We start from the raw sequence: 13,653 nt of genomic DNA, 5'->3' as shown, positions 1-13,653 counted from the left end.
TGTGTTCAGACAATCTGCTTAAAGAGCCGACCTGCCTCCTGCAGATGGCTGTTTAAACACACAGCCCTTGATGCTTAAGGAGCTATTCTTTAAAATTCAGGCCCTTGCTTTGCAACATAGGGACAATTAGCTAAAAAAAGGGACAGCCCTGGCTAAAATGGGATGGGTGATCACCCTAACCCCAAGTCATCTCCAACCCAGCTTGTGAGCAGATCTTTCAGGTCTAAAAAGTCACAGCCATGGTTAGAGCTATGCAGGCAGCTGCAGGCAGCCAAAGACTCTATCCTGTGTGGGAGGTCTGGGGGACAGGTATATGTGGGGGGGCGGGGGAGGCTGTTCCCTGGGAGTGCCCCCACACCAGGTAGGTAGAGAGCCCAAAGCTCCCCAGACTGGTGTTATCCAGGCTGTGTTCCAGCTTCTGGTCTGGCTTGGAGAACAGACAGAGGGAGCTGAGGTGTGGGGCTCAGACTGCAGTGAAAAGTGGACAATCCATGATCATCTTCCTGCTTTGTGAAAATGGGCCTTACCCCCACCCCCATTCCAGCACCCCTGGGTGAGACACCTCAAGGTGTCCATGCTAGAAGTTGCTGTGTTTTTTTTTAAAAACAAACCAACAAAACAGATGCATCATTATATTTACAATCATAATGGAAAAGGAAACCTCCCGCATGCTATTCCTACACATATAGTTAATAAGTGTTTTTTGAGATTTTTAATTTTGGCGCTCCTATTCAAACAAATCCTATCACTCTCCAGCTCAAACTGAGGTGAGCAGGACCTGGCTGTGAAGAAGGATGGTGCTCCATTGCAGGTAGCTACCACACCTCCTAGCTTGAAGTCGAAATAACACCAAAAACGTGGTTTCCATCAGCAGTGCCCACACCAGTGGTCCCTGTAAGCTGTGCATTTGTGTGGCCACTTGGGGGAGATTGAAATGCTGCCCAGCTGATTAGCAGAGTGCCTACAGCTAGGTTTTGTGTTTCTGTTGGCACATGTCTCAGTGCATATAAGATGTATTCTGCACATGGATGGAAAAGAGTAGAGGGAATATTGACCACCTCCCCCACCCTACCCCCGCAGCTATAAAAAATTGCAGTGCTGCTGGAATGCAGAGCTGCATTGTGACCTGGCATGCAGCTATATTGTTTCGTCCCTCTCCCTGAGTACAGATACAGATTGTACAGTAAACCCTCAATTCAACAGACCCTGATTTAACTGACTTACGAACTAATGGACTGCCAGATCTGCCCCACAAAGAAAGTAAACGCCAGAGAGTCACCAGAGCGGGGGCAGCCGCGGAGCTGCCCCTGGAGTGGCTCGAGGCTGCCGCTGTGGCTAGAGCTGCTGGAACATCTGGAAGAGCTGCAGGGCTGAGTGTGCCAAGAGCTGCAGGAAGTGGAAGGAGCCAGGCCAGTGTGAAGTGCCTTTCCTGGTAACTGGGAAAGGGAGCTGGAGGGAGGTGTGAAGGGAAGAATGGAGCAGGCAGGAGAAGGGAAGGGGGAGGCAGAGAATATTCAGATTTAATGAACACCTCTACCCCTCATTAGTCCATTTATTGCATTTCTGTGGTCTGGCACCTTTGGGACTGATCGCCCCTGAACCAGGGAATTTGCCAGACTAGGGTACCACAGTGCTGGCCTCTCTGTCACTGCCAGATGCCAGCTCTGCTCCAGTGGCAGCGGAAGGCTGACCATTGACTGAGTTGGGATGGGGTGGGGGGAAGCTATTTGCAGTGCTCCAGAAGGTCTGAGAGGGTGAGAGTGAGGGGGGAATAGCTGAGTGCAGAGCCCCTGGCTTACTCCAGAAGATTGCTGAGAGGGTGTACTCCGAATTGCAGTGCGGGTTCCGTGCAGAGAGGTCTACCATTGACATGGTCTTCTCTCTAAGGCAGCTGCAGGAGAAGTGCAGGGAGCAGAGGAAGCCACTCTACATAGCCTTCATCGACTTGACCAAGGCCTTTGACTTGGTCAGCAGGGATGGTCTGTTCAAACTGCTCCACAAGATAGGCTGTCCTTCACGGTTACTCAAGATGATCCAGTCGTTCCACGAAGACATGAGAGGAATCATCCAATGTTACGGCGCACTATCGGACGCTTTCAGAATCAGGAGCGGCGTCGAACAAGGATGCGTGCTTGCTCCGACGTTGTTTGGGATCTTCTTTGCACTCGTCCTGAAGCATGCCTTTGGATCTTCAACAGAGGGCATCTTGCTGCACACAAGATCCGATGGGAAACTGTTTAACCTTGCAAGGCTGAAAGCTAAGTCTATGGTGCAGGAAGTCCTCATCAGAGACATGCTGTTCGCAGACGATGCTACTGTAGTGTCTCACACAGAAGACCAGCTTCAAAAACTGCTGGATCAGTTCTCCAAAGCGTGCAAGGACTTTGGGCTCACCATCAGCCTAAAGAAGACAAACGTACTCGGTCAGGATGTTGATGAGTCCCCATCAATCAGCATTGACACCTATACGTTAGAGGTCGTCCATGAGTTCGTTTACCTTGGGTCCACCATCACTGACACCCTGTCGTTGGACACTGAGCTAAATAGGAGAATTGGAAAAGCGGCCACAACTCTGTCCAGACTCAACAAGAGAGTGTGGAATAACAACAAGCTGTACACTCACACCAAAATGCAAGTCTACAGAGCCTTCATCCTCAGCACCCTCCTTTATGGCAGCGAGACTTGGACCCTGTATGCCCGCCAGGAAAAGAGGCTGAATGCCTTCCACTTGCGCTGCCTCAGGCGCATCCTTGGAATATCATGGAAGGACAAAGTGACCAACACTGCCATCCTTGAACAAGCTGGAATCCCAACCATGCACACCCTCCTCAGGCAGCGTCGGCTCTGCTGGCTTGGCCACATTCACAGGATGAATGATGGAAGGATTCCAAAAGACATCCTGTATGGTGAGCTAGCCTCTGGCAAAAGACCTCCCGGACGCCTCCAGTTGTGCTACAAAGATGTCTGCAAGAGAGACCTCAGAGAGGTAGACATCGAGCTGGACAACTGGGAGGAACTAGCAGACGACCGCAGCAGATGGAGGCAGGGGTTACACAAGGGCCTTCAGAAGGGCGACATGAGGATCAGACAGCTAGCAGAGGAGAAGCGAGCTCACAGAAAGCACACTAAGGACTTGCCAGACACCCACCACATCTGCAAGAGATGCAGCAAGGACTGTCACTCTCATGTGGGTCTTCATAGTCACAATAGACACTGTAAATGAAGTCCTCAATTGAAACTATAAAGGGCGCGATCCATAATCTATGCAGACTGAAGGATGCCTACTACTACTACAGAGTTCCAACCCTGGAGCACCCACGATGATGCTGGACTATAGATGTTGCCAGGCTATGGGAATCCAGATCATAGAGGCTGAACTTGTATTGTGAATATGTTGGCACTATTTTAAGAAGCAGTGATTTGGGAGGTGAGGGGCGGGCTACTGTCTCTCCTGATGAGAGGCAGAAAGAATCTTGTTTCTGCTGGTGTCCTGAAGAAACTCAGGCTTATGTCCTGCTGCCTTGTTCAGTGCTGTGGTGCCTACCAAGCTCATCAAAGGGTAGGTCTACGTTATTAAGTTTTGTCAACAAAAATTGCTTTTGGCAGCAGAAGAGTGAGAGTTCACACTCCAGTGTGACTTTTGTCAGGAAAAACATCCAGTTTCAGTGGCACAAAAATTGCATCCCTACAAGAACAGATCATTGGACTGCTCCTGGGCTGCCCTACACTAGGAACACAGCAGCACGCAGACTTCTGCTGCAGTGGGAGGAGGACAGAGGGCTGTGCTACTTCGGTATTCTTCAGTAAGAATAACGCACAGAACTACTCATGATGCCGCTCCCAGCAGCTGAGGGAAAACCTGGAGGGAATCTCAAGATGTGCAGGGACTAGGTCTGCCTTCCCACAAGACTGCACTGTGGCATACCCACACTGTATTGCTCACACTGTCCATGATGGTGCTGCCAATGTTGTGGACGTGATCTGTCTGCAGAGACAGCAAAGGTGAACACACTCTGGCTTTTTGTTTTGTTATGTCAACACCCAAAAGTCAACAACAGTTTTGTCAAGATACCTCGGTAAAGTAGCCATAGCCACAGAGTGGCTTGCAGAAGTTTTCCATTCCAGTTAGAGAAACAAGGCTGCTACACCTAGAAATCTTTGGGAGAGGATTGCCGAGGATTTCCATGACAGCTGCTTTGATCCCCAGAAGAGGGGAATACGAGAGATGTCCCTATTGTGATAGGCAGAATAGTCATGCAGGCAGCCACTTCCCTCCCCACTTCAAAGAATCATTGGAAGGAAATGCAGATGCCAGTTCTACCTCTCCCTGTTCCACAGCTCTCCTAGTGCTGGATGCTGAGCTGATGTGGCTTGTGTACAGTGTTTCCTTGAATTTTTTTCCATCGACAGGGCAGAATAAATTTGTGCTCCAAGGCAACTGTGGATTTACACCACCTATAGACGTGCATGCTCCCAGCTGTGAGCGCTCTGCTGGTTGGTTTGGTGGCATCTGAATCTCTCGAGTGGTTGGTCAAGTGCTCAGTTTGCAGGAACACTGTATAGCTGGACTGCTATGTGACACTTTGTAGAACCTACTAAGCTTTCCTTTTCTAACAGCATATCTGAAAAGGAGTTGAAAGTCAATCCCTCTTAATTTACAAATAGGCAGTGCCATTCTTAAATGAGGCACTAAGGCCGTGTGTGTCTGGAGGTGCTGCAAAGGTAGCTGTGCCCTGTCGCATAGACATTACACCCCCAGACAGCTTCTGCATCTCCTACTATCCAGATCCCCCATCTTGCCCTCTTCCTGCCCCCTCGCTCCTAGACCTCTCACCCCCACCCTGCTCACAACCCCCTCCCTCCGAGGCTCCCCACCGACACTCTATTTCTGCCTCCATACTCCTGGATTCCTCACCCTGACCCTTCCCTCCCAGACCTCAAACCCTCCTACACCCTTCCTCTCAGCTAGACTCATACCCATAGCCTTGGCCCCCATACAGTTGGTGGGTTATTTTGCTTTTGGTTTTTTTTTTTTTTTTTTTTTTTACTTCTCACTTCTGTGGCTCCCTACCCAAAGAAAGGTTCCCCACGCCTGGTTTACAGCTTGTAGGATGATTGGAGTTCCCTGCTGTGTCTGTCTTCTCTTGCTGTCCGCAACTTGGTTCTCCCATCTTTGGGCTCTTCCAAGATATCTACAGTGGTTTGTGGGGCACTGACAGAGTCACTGCAAAGCATGACATGCAGTTTGTTGGGAAACCAGCAGGTCTCCAGGGCAGGATGAGATCTCTTGTGATCTTCCCTTGCTTTGTGACCTCCTTGGTCTGTTTCCTTTTATCATGCAGCATTGCTGCTGATCCCTGCCAGCATCTCTGGGCAGTCTTCTCAAACATGTTGTTTCTGTGGCTGGCCTGTAGCTGTGCTTGCACGGCTTCTGGTCCCCACACTTGGAGGAGCTGCTTCTGGCAGGTGTGTGTGTGAAACTGGTATTGTTGGTTAAGCTGGGAACAGAACAAATGTAAACTGGTGGGTGTATTCACCTGGGTGGGTGGTGATGAAAAGGCATTTAAAACCACATAGGGGTTCTAAAGATGGGGCAGGCTCCAATCTCTGATCATTTGGCAGTGGAGTTCAAAAATTTGAACTGAGTGGTCACTCTTGCAGGGTAAAAGCTTTTTGAGACGGGTGCAGGGGATGGTTAGAGTTGCCACAAGTAATGCAATGTCTGTGCTGAACCTGTGTCAACCTCAGTAGGTCAACCAGGATTGCTGCATTGCTTGGGGAGGTGCTTCTACTGAATTGTCATGCCAGGCCACTGACCTTGACAGGAAACCAATTTTGGAGTAGCCATGTGCAAAACTAGGTCAAGGTAAATGGACTTGCATCAGCTTTAGTTTTTAATTTAGTCCTGGTATATGCTACAAAGTCTTTCTAATTACTAGGTATGTAAACTCATTCTGGGACTTGAGAGTCAAGATGTATTCTTTTTGCTACTTACTACCAGCAGGAAAGATTTTGCCATAAGGGTGTAGAAGGTAGATTTTTGCCATTAGAATGTATGATACTGGTTTATAATATGTCAGGCAGAAAAAAATTCAGCTTGCTTCTTCAGTAGTTATTGGCATTACAGCATTAACTGGAGTAGAGAGATTAGAGAGATTTTTTTTTTTTTCCTGGCAAGTCAGCGGGTGGATTTGAATGCATATAGGCAGCATTACATTGAGTAGGAAGGGTTAGTTTTATAACCACGCTTGAAGGCTAATATGCCTTATTACATTGGGACAATTTATCATGCTACGTATGTTTCCTCTTTAAGCAAGCGTGTAACTCACATTATGCTAGCACATCAGAATATAGCCAAGGGTACATATTATAATAAAGCCAAATCCTATCCCCAAGAAAAATGCAAGAATGACCAAAGTTACTTTGTAAAACTCATGTTTTCAAGCTTCTGACAACTTCGAGGAGGAGATTTTGTCAATGGGAGGTTATGACAAGTGTGCACCTGCCTGCTGGGGCTGTGGGGGATAGAAATTGTAAGATCAGTCATTGATGGGGTCTTTCTGGGGTTTGGGACAGGTTAGATTTAAAAAAAAAAAAAAAAAAAATCTGCCCTGGATGGTGATAGCTCTTGCTATGAGTGCAGGGACTGGACTCAATGACCTCTTGAGGTTCCTTCCAGTTCTGTGACACCTGTATATTTATCCTTTTTAGAACTGGGCTGCGTGTGGGGTCTGGATGTGGCTTTGAAATTCCACAGACATCTTCTGAGGGGACGAAGTTGCACTCCTAGAGTGGCACCTTGCCCCCTCCCTTCCAAGATATGCCCATTATTTTCTCCCCTAACTGTGCAATATTCCACTCTTCTCAGAGAGGAGCAGCTGAGAAATAGTTCCCAAAGTGACATTCACTTTTGTATTTGATCACCTTTTCAGAAAGGGGCTTGGTGTACAGAGTAGCTGCTCCAAGCTTTGGTGCTACGTGACTACTCACTCACCCAGGTGCCCTCAGAATGCCTGTGGCATAGGCCTGCTGCAAGAGGTTTCAAGGTGTTTGGGATCAAGAGGAATGGTGGGTTCTACTTGTCTGTGGCTTTTTGGGGCTTCTCTTTCCTATATTGCTTTTCTTTGTTCCCTTTCTTGCTGATCACTGTGGGGATGTGTAAGATAGAGGCGCTTAAATTTTCCAGACTACTGTACCTCTTTCAGGAGTATATATATATTTTTTTTTCTGTGTACCCCCATGTTTTGCTGCAGTTGCTGACAAAATCAGACAAACATACAAAACTGTTAGTACACTGTTACTGGAAAATGGATTATTCTCATTTCATAATCTACAATACACTTTAGATTTTTTTTTCTGTTTGACCAAGAACAACTCCATCCAAATGTTAAGAGCTATGACCACCAAATTTGGCATACAGCTTCCGCTTACCATAACTTTTAAACTAACGTAATGATTTGTTTGTGCCAGGAAAATGGTATGTGCCTGGAATGGGGTTTGCTTTCTAATCAAATCAAACAGAAAAGAGATTCTCAAAACTGACATACGTGAACAAATATTGACAGACTGAATTGAGATGGCAAAAAATATAGGATGAATAAGATTGGTTCTTCATAAATCTTGCAGAAAAGAGAGAAAATGAGAAATTGGACTAGTGCTCTGTTTGGGCTCCTATTGGCCAGAATTGATTATAAACTATAACGTAATATGTGGGCTACAAGGAAAAATTCTTAACAAAATTGGTGGCACATTTTTGCATGAACACTTCCGTCTATCAGTAAAATTTAGTAGCACTTGAGTTGAATTATTTTGTGGATGTGGATTCTGTGTGTGTGTGTGTGTGTGTGTGTGTGTGTGTTTAAGTTGTATGAATTAAAGATATGGAAAATGTGATCTGAATTCTCCCAGTTCCAACTTAAAATGTAAGTGATGGTTCATATTTCACTGAGGCTATGTTATTTTAGGAAGTTTTAAACTTTGAATCACTTATATGCAATACACATTTATTGAATCTCTCTGGTCTGGCAACATCTGTGGTCTGGTGGGACTGTGGATGTTGCTGGATTGGAGAGGCCTGGTGGCTGGGAGTTTCCACCACCAGCATCCGAGCTGCTGGATCAGGGCTGGTGGCCAGGGGTGTGAGGCCTAGGGATGTGGGGGCTGGACCAGTAATGGACTCAGGAGAGGAGCCCAGAGTTCAGCAGGGGGGGGCTGTAATTACCCTCCCCTGCTTCATCAAGCTTCCTTGTTTGGGACCAGTGGGAGACAACATTGTGTTGTAATGGTACTAAGGCAGACTAATGTGTCTCTTTAGGTCTTGTGGGCTGAGCTGTGGATGATGGCAATAATATTGCAAGGTCAAGAAACGTTGACATTGAATTAATGGCTTTTAAACCTAACCTTTCCTATTTTAAGGATTAGAAGTAGTAGTATTTGACCAGAACTTTTGGCAGAATATGTTTAAAGGTTGTGACAACATTTAATTTTATAGAAGCGTTTGGGAGCTGTGGGGTAAGCTACTTGAACAGGCAGTCAGACACCCAATAGCACAAGGAATGAGCTAACTCTCCAGTGGTACCTATGAAATACGACAGTGGAGCACCCCAAGAAGCAAGGTCTTGGGGGCGGGGGGAACACTCGAGTGAGAATCCCTCGTCCTGCTAGTTGTGGCTAACCAATTTAGATCCTTACTGAGGCCTACCATTTCAAAGAGGCAACGTCCCCTCCATAGACATTTCACATCTTCCCCGTCAGCTATATTTAATGGCCGCTATCACCTTGATTGATTGTCCTAAATTTACAATGAATACCAACTTCTTTCGTATTCAGTAATTTTCTTACGTTATGTCTCTTTGTGTTTCCACTCTAATCCATGTGATGAAGTGCGTTTTACCCACGAAAGTTTGTTGTAATAAATCTGTCTCTGGAGTGCTACAGAACTCCTCATTGTTTGTTTGTTTATTTTTTTGTTTACAAAAACCGCAGGAAATTCAGTTTCGTTTAGTGAAGAGAGATGACTTCTGCATTCCTCTGTGCCATATTCTTTGGCTTTGTGTGCCTGAGTATTTTGTGGTGGTGTCCAGTGATGGACAACTTGCAAATGGATCTAATGAAGATCCCAAATTGAACATTGTCAGTCAATAATGTTTAAGACTTAATTTCCTTGTAAACAAAGCAACCTTTGTATTATAGCATATAGAGTCTCCAATTACAGTTCAGTGCCAGAAGCACTGCAGTGAAGTTTACAGTCTTGTTTTATGACCAGTGTTACCAGAATATGAGACGGGGGAGGAAAAGTTGTAGCTAGTGTTCCCGGTAACCTCACTTCCGGATGACTACAACTGAGCAATGTGAGGATCTTAGCATAAACCAAGTCTTTTACTGTGCGCATTTGATAACACTTCGCATAGTGACAGGTTTACGGTTTTGCTGTTGCTGTTTTATTTAGTATCCGCATCAGAGCAGAGATGGAAGAGGCAGCAGGGAGAAGTGTGCTTGGGCTGCTGTCTAATGGGCAGGGAGGGGTCTGATCTTTTCCACTCTGCTAGTGGCATAAACAGTCCAAATTACTGTACCAGGCAAAAAGTTTAAAGTGAGTATGGACAGAATGATGCTTGATGGTTTAAGCACTTCATCAGTGTGATATGTGAAAGACTATAACTGGATGTCAGTCCTCGTTTAAAAGAGCCACTGGTGTGGCATTTTGAGTGTTTCTAGCACAGATGGCCCTGCAGCCAAGAGCGAATGAGTACATATTTGATATCTGGGAAGGACTGACCTGCAAATAATTATATGGTCTTCTCCTGTCTTTGTTCTGATGCTGTTGTGATTACTCAGATTGACTTTTCCCCTTTTTAAAATCAGTTGTTCAAAAATCAATATAGTTTGATGACAAAGAGTTATAAGGTTAGAAAATGTGGTCCTTTTTGAAAATGATTTAATTTGCCCTACAAGTAGTGGGGTAAGCTGTTCAGGAGTGTGCAGTTAAAAGTAGCAAAATTAAAATTTATTTTGGTAAGAGATTTAGATTTAATGATCCCATGATATATATTTAAAGTGGGATTTGGCTAATCCCAAACTTGTAGTCATGTACCAACATTATTTAAAACAAGGGTCTTGGCTGCTTTTTTACAATTGGTGATAACTAGGTTAGAGTTGTGTGTCTTCCAGGAAATAAAATAGAAATATAAACCTCAGTTACAAGTGAAATTTAGCATTTGAGACTAGAACCTTGCTTATACTCAGTTGTGGACTCTTGTGCATTTTCCCTCAACCCCAAGTGCTGTCATTCTAGTATAGATGTATTGCACTGATTGGAAAAGTTACTCGAAGTAATACAATTTACAAACCAGGGCATATCGCCTCAGCGCAAGTCATTTGTCACAGTAATGCACAAAGAGTTTGCTTTGTTTAGCTACAACGTGGAAAAGCTCTACAATGGAGGCAAGGCCTCAAGCCTCAATTCCTAACTGGAGGTGACTTGATTATAAGGCCATGTCTATAGTAAAAAGTTGAGTTGACCCAACTACATCATTTGGGGTGGAAAAAATTCACACCGTCTTTGTAACATAGTTAAGCTGACCTAACCACTTGGTGTAGATGTACAGTTCTAGTCAACTCCTCTCAGGTGGGGCAGGGCAGTGGATTAATAGCCAAAGGAGAACTGCTGCCTTTGTTTTTGTGTGTGTACGCTAAAGTGCTATAGTGATACTGATGCAGTGTTTCTAGGGTAGGTAAGCCCCTGAGACACACTGATGTAAAACAATAATTGTAATTTTGGTGGCAGTTAAGTTGGTCCGCAATAAAGGGATGAATACTGATTTGGGTCCTCAGAACAACACAAGTCAAAACTTCACTCTTCGGCTACATCTATAGTAGGGTGCCCTTCGGACTTATGGAGGCCTACTATAGATAAATTGGTTAAACTGGTGCCCCTATTCCTGACTTGCTCTTAGCAAGACAGACACAAGATTAGTGTTGGAAAACTTGCCCTGTGCCCTTATTAAAAACAGCTTATACGACTGTTTCCCAAATGGTGTTTCACAGAACCCCAGGGTTCTGTGAAGTTTAAAAAAAGGATTCTGTGAGAAAATTCCATTACAATAACTTCTTAGTTTTAAAAAACAAAATATTTATGAATTTTATTAAAAACAGTTCTCATTTGTGTTCACCATGATGTGTCCCTGTGTAATGCCAGCTTAGCCGGAGAGTGGGGCCGATGATGTCACTATTCAGAGCTGTGCATGCAGCCAGTGGTGCAATCGCCTGCTGTATACCACCATAAATCTCTGTACTCACTCTGTTAAATTAAATGTGACTTTTATTTTTAAAAATGTTCAATTAAACAAATGTTGATCTCATGACCATTAAGCCTTTGTTTACTATTATCCTTATTTATTTGGGGTCTACTTTTTCAGCTCTGTGTATAAGACTGTTGTTCACGGTTCTGCAAAGTTCTGTCAAGTTTAAAAGGGTTCCATGGCCAAATAAAATGGGGGGAAACAATGGCTCAAACAAATTAAGCACATTGTAGTGCTGATGGATTCTACTTGCAGTAAAGAAGCAGCACTGTAGAAAAAATTCAGATTGACAGAATGATGCAATTTAAAAGAGAATTATTGGAAATTTCTATGAAGAGGAATTTGAAGCAAGGACTTGTTCTTAATTAAAATTAATTTTTTTTTTCCAGGCTTTCTTGACTGCAGCATCAGTAATAATGTCGTATGACAAAGACGAAGTAATGTCTTGTTCAGCTGCACTTTATTTTTGAGAAATTCCATTCTCCTGATGATACTGTTACAGGAGCCGTCAGTGGGTTAAGAATGGCAATAGGAGTGGGCAATAAGCAGCAAGGGGGCCAAAGGTGGTTCACTGGGGTTATCCTGGCAGGCCACCAGATGCTGTATTTACCTGTCCATCCACAGGTGCAGCTGCTTGTAGCTCCTGTTGGTTGCAGATCATCATTGCCGGCCAAAGGGAGCTGCGGGAAGCAGCATGGACTGGGACCCCATTTCCTGCAGCTTTCATTGGCTGGCATCAGTGGCTGCATCTGCAGATGTGCAGGTAAATAAAGTCTCTGATGGCTTGACAGGGGCTAACCCTGGCGAATTGTGGGCTGCTTATTGCCCACCACTGCATTGGGTTATATGTCAACACGTTTGCTGGTATGAATAAACTGAACTGTGTCCATCACCAACTTTGCATGTGTCAACATCAGTGACCATGTATTCAATTCTTTGTGCAAGTTCAAATGCATTTCAATCAAAACTTTCTCCATGCTTCAGGAGGCCTTCTACGTTTCTTCACTTTGTCATTAGCTGCTCTTGTTTTCTTATTTTGTTGAATGTAGTTTTGTCGTACAAAATTCCAGAGCATCCATGGTGTGCTCATAAGGTATTACAGCTTTCATCAATGGCAGATATTGCTTTATCTATCACAATGTTAAAAAACTCAATCTCAGATTTCTTTTTTGGATCTTTTCTGCCCTTTCATATTCTGCCAGGCATTTTCTTTTTCTTGAGACTCTTGTTTACACAGAGTGCCTCTACAAACTCTCTTCCTGTAACTTGTCAGGCTTGCATTGTAAATAGATCAATGAAATTATACAGTTTAATAAGTGGGGTTCCAGAACAATGGGCAAAATAGGACCCTGCATTGCTTCCTATGTAAAGCACAAAGTGATCAGAAAGAAGCCAGCATAGATTCATCCCATCTAGATTGTTAGGACAGAAATGTTACAGAAGCCCTAACTACTAAATTAGGGTTGCATGGACAGAGACAACTCATTTCTTTTTCCAACCTAATGCACCCCTCTTTCAAAAGGACCTGTCCAGTTTCATCACTCACCTTTTTTGCTAAACAATGTCAATTATGATGCTGAGCTTCCATCTCCAGTTCATTTTATATATCATATCATCTGATTATTCAGTTGTGTAACATCTGATCATTTGCAATTTTGCCTGGATATGAACTGATAACTTGCTTCCTTTATGGTAATTTTTGCAGATGAGGTTCTTACAGCAGTGCCAAGTTTGGCCAGCCATTACAAAGACTGTCCTGCTTTAAAGAAGTAGAGTTGTGGGTTTTTTCCTTCTGTAGCTCTCTTTCAGATAGAAAAAGCCCTCAATTAGGGGCAGTAGCTTTCTCCCTCTGATGACAGAGTGTTGGCACTGTCCTCTTTTCATCCAGAAAACTTTTGTCTATCAATAGTTTGTGAATCTTTTAGTCACACTCTTGACTGACAAAATTTTACCCACCCAAAAGTGCTCTGTAGACATAGCTTTAATTTGCATGAAATGCATGTTGTACAATGGGCATACCTCGCTGTACTACAATAAATGAAGTAAATTTTAAATTTTAGTTTGTGTTTCACAGAGCATGTAAGAGAGGTGAGTCAAAAGAAATGAGAGATAAGCCAAACTATCTTAAGAATTCATCCTCCTGTTTCTTTGTCTCCTGAACCCTTCTCAGGCTACATTTGCATGGCTGTTTTGTCAACAACCAAAAGTTAACAGCGTTAACACCTGTTCCCTTTTGTCAGATCATGTCCACACTGGGTGCACCATCACTGTGTGAGTAATCCCACAGTACGGTGTTGTGGCAAGGCAGAGCTGATCTCTGCATCCTGGGATTCCCTCAGAGTTCTCAGCGGTG

The sequence above is a fragment of the Carettochelys insculpta genome, chromosome 4, assembly GCF_033958435.1.
Source record: "Carettochelys insculpta isolate YL-2023 chromosome 4, ASM3395843v1, whole genome shotgun sequence".
NCBI classification, from domain to species: Eukaryota; Metazoa; Chordata; order Testudines; family Carettochelyidae; genus Carettochelys; species Carettochelys insculpta.
Note: the sequence above shows the minus strand (reverse complement) of the source record.